This window comes from Apis mellifera, linkage group LG16, assembly GCF_003254395.2.
Source record: "Apis mellifera strain DH4 linkage group LG16, Amel_HAv3.1, whole genome shotgun sequence".
Classification (NCBI taxonomy): Eukaryota; Metazoa; Arthropoda; class Insecta; order Hymenoptera; family Apidae; genus Apis; species Apis mellifera.
Window position 1 is genome coordinate 4,782,010 of NC_037653.1, and position 10,086 is coordinate 4,792,095.

Genomic DNA, 10,086 nt, shown 5'->3' on the forward strand with positions numbered 1-10,086 from the left:
GGAAACAGGTGCCTCGAAGGGTCGTCGTCGATGGTTAATGCGCGAAAAGACAAACGAGCAAAGGTGTCGGGCCAGAATCGGGTAAAATACACCGTCTCGAGTCTCTTTTTTCACTGGCAATCTATCATTATGATCGACGCCCTAATACTGTGCCGGGACAGCCAACGACATCTTCGGATATTTCTCCTCGACGGTGTAATTTAACGACCACGTGGATGGAAATGAAGCTTCACAGTCATCGAGGAAATGTCTTTGGCGATGAAAAAGAATAGAACGTATGCTGGAGAGAATAACTAATATTACAGAAAATATATTAAATAAGAATTGAAAGTACATTCTTAAAACATTTTCTAATTAATCTGAAAAAAAGATAAAAGAATATAATGATTAACAATTTTTCAATTAATATGAAAAAATTAATATGAAAAAAAAATAAAAAATTAATTACAATATTTCAATTACTTACAAATTATGTTTTCTATGCGCGATATCAAAATCAAAGTTTCGTTGAGATGAGAAAATCTATCTTTCGGAATTCGCTTTTTGCACAAAGTTATCATTGTCGTAATACGTATCTTCGTTTTACACTCTCTATTCTACCTTCGAAAAAGATATTTCACGCGTGCATTACATGATATTGCAAATATTGCAAATGCCAGAGAAAAATGCTCGGCGAAATTTGACGCGACACTTATTGCAAAAGAAAGGGAAAAAAACAAAAAGCCAGGCATTCCAAGATATTTGCGTAATTTTTCGAAATTTCGTTTACGTTTCCTCTTGTAACACGTAGTTTGAATTTCCGGAGATTTAACTTATTTAAAAAATTTTGAAATAAAATGAAATGTAATATTCATTGATGATGATAATGGAAAAACATGGTGTAACCTGAATTTTTACATATTTGAAATATTTTTACATTGTTGAGACATCTATAATCTTTTTACAATATAATTCAAATCGATTTATTTATTATTTGGAAATGAAAATCTATAATTTATCAATATTATGTTCACTCGATTTCATAATGGTGTTCTGCTTGCTCTCTCATACGTGTGTGTATTTACGCGTTTCAATCTACGTGTGTTTGTCTATTTACCATTTGCGGCTTCTGCGTATGCGTGTACATTTGTTTGTGTATGTACGTATTTATCAATACATGTGCACGTATACGGGAAATATGTTTCGTCTATGTATATTTTCTATTAGCCATACGTGAATTTAATCCTTTCGAGATAAATTTTTCTTTCAAAGTAATAAATATAATTAAATGAAAACAATAATAAATATATCTCTTGTAGCAGATAGGAAGGATGCTTTAAGCTTTACTCGATTGGTACACGATTCTTCTCTTTCGTCTTCATTTCCAGTCGAAATATCTCAATGGGAGAGAATTTAAATGAAATGCACTCGAATGGCGGAACGTGACCGGGTTTCAGGATGTAGCGCACATATTGTACGAAAATAGAGTTCGATACGCAGTCTTGTTTCGCCTTTTTTTACCAAGTGAAAAGACTGAACTTTCTAATAAGCGATCGCTATGTATTAATAACACGGTAACTAGCCTCAAATCGGTACCGGCTGTTACTTTAATCGAGGTCGGGCAAATTTATTTCCTACTTTACCGATGATTTAGAACGATTTAAATAAATATTCACAATGGCAAAAAGTATTAATATTAAAGAAGTAATTTAATTTTTCTCAATTTTTTTTAAATTTAAACATTGTTATAGATATTATTCTGGATTTCTAAAAAGTTAATAAAACGATTTTTTAAAAAATTCTTTTCAATTTTTATTAATAAATTCGTTGCTATGCTAATTACAATTTTTTGTAAATTCGACGAATAACAGGAATTTTTATTTTTATAATAGATTCTTTCTTATCGCACTGCAATCAACTTTTAAATTAAGCCACCCACTTAAATCACTCTTTTCCCATAGATAATCGCGACACCGTCTTGTCGTTGATTTGCAAATCAAATCAGCCTCTTAAATTAACAGCTTTTCCATTTCGCTCATAGAATATCGCGACAGTTACAAACTTCTTACCAAAAAGGATTATTTAACGTTAAAAAACTGCAGAAAAACTTTCATCAATATCTTCTTAAAATGTTTTGCATTTAACTTTTTGTATTTTTCTGTATTTTTTTTTTTTTTTTTTTTTTTTACATTGTATTTTTGTACATTTTTTGCATTTTTGTACTTTTTGTATATTTAAATTTTCCATAAATCTACAAACATCCTAGAACTGAAACTTAAACTTAAACTTAATTTTTACAAGAAAAAAATCTAATCAATAAAGTATCAAAATAAAAATTACCGAATTTTAATCTCTTTGTCATTTCCAATGTTCGATTCGTATAACAGCTCTGAAAATGACTCGATTCAAGTATAATCACGCCTCTAGATGACATTAATTACATTCTAATTTCTCGCACAGACACATGCCTGGAATTTATAAATGAATCGATGGTAAAGAGTTTAATAATCGTTTTCGGTTCTAACTCGACCAAGTTAGGAACACATTTGCACCACGGACAGGTGATGCATTTAGCGAAATTAGCTACACACAGCCCCTATAAATGAGCTAATTTAATACGAGCCCATTAATCGTCGGTTGGTTAAGCGATTAGGCTATTCCTGGCCTCCTCGTTAATCCCTTTCAAAAAATTATATCTAATGCAATATACTGAATTGATCACGGTTCTTCGTGGTGATGAGCTGAAATAAAATGAACAGTTTTTGAAAATATTATTAAACATTATAATAGAAGTTTTTGTCGACAAAGCTTATATATAGATCATAAAAAACAGAATATTTTTGAACAAAAATATTAGTTACAATTACCTCCAATTAGAATTTTTAGTTTCTTTAATATTCAATGATTGATAACGTGTTATAAATTTATTTTATTTCCAAACATTCCATCATTTCACAATAATTTATAGTAGCATCATTAAATGCCAAGTTTTAAAAAAATTTCGTAATCTTTTTCGAAAATTTTCAAGACAGATTCAATATACATATCAAATCTTGATATTATTGATTTATTTCAATATTAAGTTTTATCTTTATCTTATCACTATCTTCTTCTTTAATTCAATTCACAGCATGTTATTTTTTATTAGCATTAATCTCGGGAAGCGGGATGGAAAAGATTTCTAAATTGGAATATAATTAAAATATTCTAAATTTAAACACTAAACTAATTCCAATAACTAAATTCTGTCATTAATTATTATATTGTGGTAACACTTGTTCACTTGGGTATTTCAAACTGTTATTTAATTTCCTGCTTCTCAATTTGTTCCACTTGATCATATCTACATTTCCATATGTCGATCAGGAAATCAAACTCATCTTCTCGATTTTATTTAATCGAAGATTTAATATTTCCAACTATAGTTTATCTTATCGTTAATCATTTTGACAATTTTCATCCATAAATCATTAATTTAAAAACATAAGTAAATATCAATCTATGAAAGATATTAGAAATTATAAAATCCAGATATATTGTTCTGGATTTGATTATATTCAAACTTATGAAAATCGATGCAATGAATATATATCTCCCTGAATGGACGTCAATTGATTATAACTTTAGATACAGCAATCCATCGAATCGCATGCTCGGCAACACTATCGATCCAATTGAAACTCATATAGCTTTCTCTTTAGCTCGCCAACAGATAACTCAATTGTCGTCCAGGTGGAACTCCTCCAAATTGATCAGGCCACGAAATGATTTCCTCGTTAGTCTGGATATTCAGTTCTCGTCATCTCAATCTGCTTATCTAATTCTTAAAGAAAGGAATTCCTCTTGGAATCTTGATTAGACTCGAATCATAATCCACAGACGATAAACTGCTATTTTATTGGTTTATAACGATACAAATTAAACTTTTTATAAACACATTTTATAAACAACTTTAAAGATAAAATTGAAATAAAAATCTGTTTCACTCTTAAATATAATCGTCACATGTTCTTTGCTATTGAATATTTTATATCGTGTTTTATATAGATTTAAATTTTACACAGAACAAAGAATTCAATAATCGATTATTCCAAACTAATATCAGCCATATTAGATCGGTAAAACAGTTTTGTTACTTTATCATAGGATAAATAAAAACATTCAAGAAAATCATTTTAAATGTGCACTGACTATATTAATAAAATAATTTTATTCCAAATAAAGTCTTTGATTAAAGTATCGATTAATATTCGATTAGACAAAAAAGTTTCACAATCAACTGATCCAAACGATTTTTTATATATCATAGACGAACGAGATCTCGAAAGAATTAAACAGATCGAAAGCATTGACGATGCATCGTGAAAAGAACAGTCAGTCAGTTCGGACCGGTCGTTCGTTTCCGGTCGGCCATTGTTCCCGGAGTAGCGCGGAGGTTTTTATGTTTGGGGCCGGTTTATGACGGGAATAAAACGAACATCGTCCCGTTCTGCGTGCGGGTTCCCGCTTGTTTAACGTAGTTACGCGCACTTCGGAAGCCTTTTAGCACACTCCAGTTACTCTGTTTCCTCGCAATTAAATCTTTTCGTCGGCCGCAATTCCGTGTTTCGCGATTCTTTCTCTTGCCATCTCTATTTTTATCTCTCTTTTTTTCCTTCTCTCTCTCTCTCTCTCTCTCTCTCTCTCTCTCTCTCTCTCTCTCTCTCATCTATCTATCTCTCTCTATGCCTTTGTTTCTCTCTTTCTCTGCTTCGTGTCTCTTTCTGTCTTTCTCTCTACCTCTATCTATATCTTTTTCTATATCTTCTCTCTTTCTCTGAGCTTTTCTATGTCTCTTATTTTCTCAGTGGTGGCCGTTTGTCTCCGAATGCTTGGCCGAACACTGTCTCGTTTCGCGAGAATAAAACAACTGTGAAACAGGAACAAAGGTAATTGGTAGAAGCCAGACCATTAAGATTGCTGTGACGAGTGTTAACAGTTTGTCTGGTGGAGACGTGTTGGCAAACTCGATGGTGGTAACAGTGTTTTAGGAAGAGAGAGGTTTTTTTTTTAAGGAAGTTTTGTGTTGGATGCACTGCGCTGTCTTCATTATCGGGATTTGGATGCTGCACAGTTTTTACATTACGTACGGTAAATAAGAAGACATTGTGTTCAGAGTTTTGGACGTAAATATTCGAGAAATACTTGATCACATTTTATGTGTATAACAACGTGTTATAAAAACAAGGTATTTAGTCTCAATTTTATTATAAAATATGTATTATAAATATTCAAAAATCCTATCATCTATCATCGTAGATTAATTAAACAATTTTTGAAAAAAAAAAGTATCCATAAAAATTCTGATAAAAATTTTGCTATAATAATATTTCGAAACGCATAAAGATTAAGAGGTTATTGACGAACGTCGATACATAGAGATTTTCACGAAGCAATACTATTTGTTCTTTGTAATCTCTATACCTGAAAACGTAGAAACGATCGAATGGATCACGTTGATTAAAGATCAGATCGAAAGCTTCGTAAATATTAGCACTGCTCTTGACATCGAGTATCTAATAACATTTATATATATTGCGCAGTATGGAATTCTCAGTTCACAATGGCCCTAATTTCTAAAAGCGTTTACGCGTCCACTTCAAAGCCTCATCGGTGGTAGTCACAGTAACGAGACCGAATAGATCTCGTTTGAGGTATTACTGCTTTCGGAATTGTTGCACTGTGTCTGACCATCAAACTTGTTTGCACGATCGGTTGTGAGAACGAGCTCATCAGTCTTCATTAATCATCTTTTCTCTCGATCATTAACTCTTTCGTTGCGATTGTCTTCGTAATAAAGCAAATATGATGCTATTCCGAAAAACATTTTTTATTTAATAGTGTTGATTGAATTAGATTATATTAAATTTCGTTGCAACTATCTTTGTCGTAAAGAAAATTCGACACGATATCCCGAAGAGAATTTTATTGATAAGTTAGGTTAGGTTAGATTTTTTATAATATATATATATATTTATCAATTCTTCGAGATTTTCAAACATCTTCAATATTTTCATATATCAAATATTAATAATTTTATTTTTTTCATACTTCACGTAATCTTATTTTTTTTCTTTAAAAATATATTTAAAAGAATCGATCCTTGTTTGGCTTCAGGTCCGTGGGTACGCCACCACCCAAAGGACTCACGAAAGCGTGTCCAGGTACCTGTAACCGGGTCCCCCTTGCGGTATTATAATTATAAACAATTATAAATAAACAAAAAAATCTCTTTATTTTATCATTTCGTAATTTATCTCGAAAATTATATCGATCTATCTCTTACCTTGAATCATAGATTTTTATTATTAATAATAATAAAAAAAAACGAGTTATCTCGTGCTGTTATCGATTATCACAGCTTCATTTTAATTTCGAACAATTTTCGATCGCTTTTAGATTTTTCGAAATTCCGATATTGGATTATACATTATAGAACAACGTGGAGGAAATTAATTAGAACGAAAAGTGCGTGAACGTAAAGTGCCGCGAATAACAATTTATGACACTCGTGTCTTTAATTACGAGATATTAAAGGATCGAGTATCGGAAACGAATCAATTAATCGATTGACAATTCTTCCTGCTATTCTCTCACAGCGTCATTGATAACGATGATTAATTAATCACGTCTAATTACCGCTGCCGATATTAATGTCCGCAACGGTGCTCTTTTGACCCATCTAACTCGAAGATGATTAAATACTTTTTAAAAATCAACGGTATTGTTAAAATTAATTAACTCCACTTATTGTTCCACAAGTCTGAACAAATTTTCAGAATTTGAAAAAATAAAATTCGAAAGTTTCGTCCGATATCATTGGAAAACTTAATTTTTTTATATCGAAGAAATTGAGAAAATTTCATAATTCGAAATTTTTTTACACTTCTATTTTTCGAACTCGTTGAATCTACCTCTTGACCCAGTGTGCAATAATCAAAGATTAAATTTATATCACAGTCGAAAAATATTGAACAAATCTTAAAAAAAAAAAAGAAAATCTTAACCAAAGGAACGATCCATTCGTTCCTTTCCTCGATTTACCCAACTCGCTCGATAACTTCGCTCGGCCGATAATCTTAAATTCTCGAGTTCGATTCTCGAATCGATCCGACCAATTAACCCAAATAATCGAAGAGCGCGGCGATAACGGTAATCCTCGACTCGCGATAAAAAAAATTGAATCGAAACCGCGGATTGGAATTCATATTTGAGGAGGGAACAAGATTGTTGGGGGAAGACGGGAGGGAAAACCCGGTTTCAAGAGTAGTGATACTACGGATTCTTAGGGCGTCGAGTGGAGGCTAAAGGAGAAAACAGGTTTCTCGAGACCCAATTATGGAGCAGCTCCGAGCGATCCTTCGTTGCAAGTTCAATGCACGCTTCTAAACTTTCGGGTGGAAAAAGCGTGACAGGAGCCGGGCTCGAGATTGATTAACTGTTTCTCTCGTTAACATCATCCTCCGAACCTCTGTTTATCTCGCCCATTAATTTATATAAATTTAATTTTCCTTTCCACGCGTTGGGTAATTGGTTCACAAACGTTACCGATGATGATTTTCAGACAACGAATTGCACGAGACACGGAATTAACGATTGTGGAATTGTGAATATTCTTCTTTCTTTTTAAATCATAGAATTATGCACGAGAGAGAGACGAATATCATAATTATTCAATAATTTAATTATAATAATAATTATTCAATAATCATAATTGTTCAATAATTCCTGAAAAATTCTCACTCTTCGGTCCAATTTATGGAAATTGAATAAAATAATAAAATAATATTTATAAAACGGCTATATTTGTTTTATCATTATAATTTAATGTCAAGAATAAAACAAATTCATCGTATGTGAATTCAAAAGAAAAATCGAAAAAAGAAATATATATATATATATATATATGTTCGTAAAATTTTTCATCAACATCAAGATAAAAAAGGAGAACGAACGAAACAGGTGCAAAGCAGTGCGCGAAAAGAAAGGCGGGAAATTTTAATCTCTCTTAACGGGGAGTCGCGCATGAGAGTTCGCAGGAACCGAAGAAAGAAAGGAAGGGAGCGGGGAAGGAAGGAGGGGGAACGGTAAAAGAGAGAGAGAGAGAGAAAGAGAGAGATGGAAGAAAAGAAAAAAGTGGAGTGGAGATGGCGAGAAGTTCGCGCGAGTGAAAGGTGATTTCGTTGTTTTATTCGCGCGGCTTAATATTCGAAGAAGTTGGAACCAATCCAGATTAAAGGCGCCTGCTGGAATTATTATTATTAAACGTCGCGCTGCAATTTCCTCTCCGGCTCCACCTGGTACTTTTACGATTTCCTCCACCGACAATCGGAAGACAGAAGATCTTTTAACATCCGCTCCGACATTGCGTTAATTAGTGTTAATTCCATTCGATAAGTTCTATTATTTGAGAGGAGAGAAATGAATTCGATCGATATTTCTCTCTCTCTCTCTCTCTGTCTCTCGTCGAAATTAATTTTTAATTATCCGTTCCTCCAATGACGCGAGCTTTTCACATTTGGAAACAACGTGCCTTCAGAATATTGCAGAAAATATCGAACATCGTCTTTAATACTCCGATATTAAATTACATGGTAAATTTTTACATTTCTTTTTAACGACGCTTCAAGAGAGTGTTTCAAATTATCTTATCTTTATGGTACAGTAGCCGCGTTTACGATTGAATAAATACGAGAAAGAGAGATAGATATATATATATATATATATATATATATATATATCTCGTTCGTTATTATAGAACGATGGAGTTAATTCGAATAATGGACGAGTTTTGCTAATAATATTATTATTCGAAGAGAAAGATATTCCTATTCTCTCTCTCTCTCTTTTTTTTGTTTTTTCTCTTTTTCTTTATCTTCCTTTCATCGAATTTGCACTCGAATCTCTGTGGATTTACAAAAGTGAATGGAACGAAGTTTTCGCTCTCCGACAATTTAATATTCACCGAATCTGGAACTAATCCAGGAGAACAGGCTCCACAGCGCGGCATTTTTGCAAAACGTGACACTGCAATTTCCTTCGTGGGCACGATGCCGAATTTCTTCTCTTTTTTTCTCTCTCTCTTTCTCTTTCCCTCGCGAAATCCTTTCGTTGATCCACTAGTCGTCCAATTCTTCTTCTTCGAAAATTTTTCAACCATCTACCGGCAGCCAAGATTATACAACCACCACCACCCTTTGTCCCACATTTTATTATTTTAAATTTATTCAAATTTTGAACAATTTTTGAATGCACCTGGAATATAATAATAATAATAATAATAATTTCGGAGGAATATTATTATTTTATTAAATCTAAATTTAATTCTCTAAATGTTAAGTGCAATTAGAGAGAGAGAGAAAGGATTTAAAATAAAAATTTTTCTTTTTTTTTTCTTGCAAAGAATATTCGAAGGAAGGAGAAGACTGATAGATAGAATAAATAGAGAACTATATTTATTTAAATTCGAATTTAATTATTATTTTATTAAATCTAAATTTAATTCTCTAAATGTTAAGTGCAATTAAAGAGAGAAAGAAAGAGAGAAAGAGATGATAAAAATCTGAAATAAAAATTTTCAAATTTTTTTTTTTCTTGCAAAGAATATTCGAAGGAAAGAAAAGACTGATAGATAGAATAAATAGATGAGAAATATATTTATTTAAATTCGAATTTAATTATTATTTTATTAAATCTAAATTTAATTCTCTAAGTGTTAAGTGCAATTAAAGAGAGACAAAGAGAGAGATGATAAAAATCTGAAATAAAAATTTTTTTTTTTTTCTTGCAAAGAATATTCGAACGAAGGAGAAGACTGATAGATAGAATAAATAGAGGAGAACTATATTTATTTGGATTCGAATTGAATTAATTAAAATCTCTTTCGATCTTTTTTTTTTCATCCACAATTCTTCTTACGATTTATCTCTGCTTTGAGATACACAACAACTTCCAATCGTAAACAATCTTCGCCCGGGATAAAGAGGCGATGCGTTCTCTATCGGTAAATAATCCTGTGGACCCGTGCTCTCGAGAGCGGGGAGGGGGAGAAAAGTTTTCTCTCGAGCC

General features: G+C 32.1%; 1 protein-coding gene across 5 annotated transcripts in view; it reads left to right on the forward strand.

Annotated features, from left to right (window-relative positions):
- Window positions 1–10,086, forward strand: part of LOC410649 (tyrosine-protein kinase Btk29A) — a 155,072-nt gene that overhangs the window by 127,940 nt on the left and 17,046 nt on the right. The window lies entirely within an intron of this gene.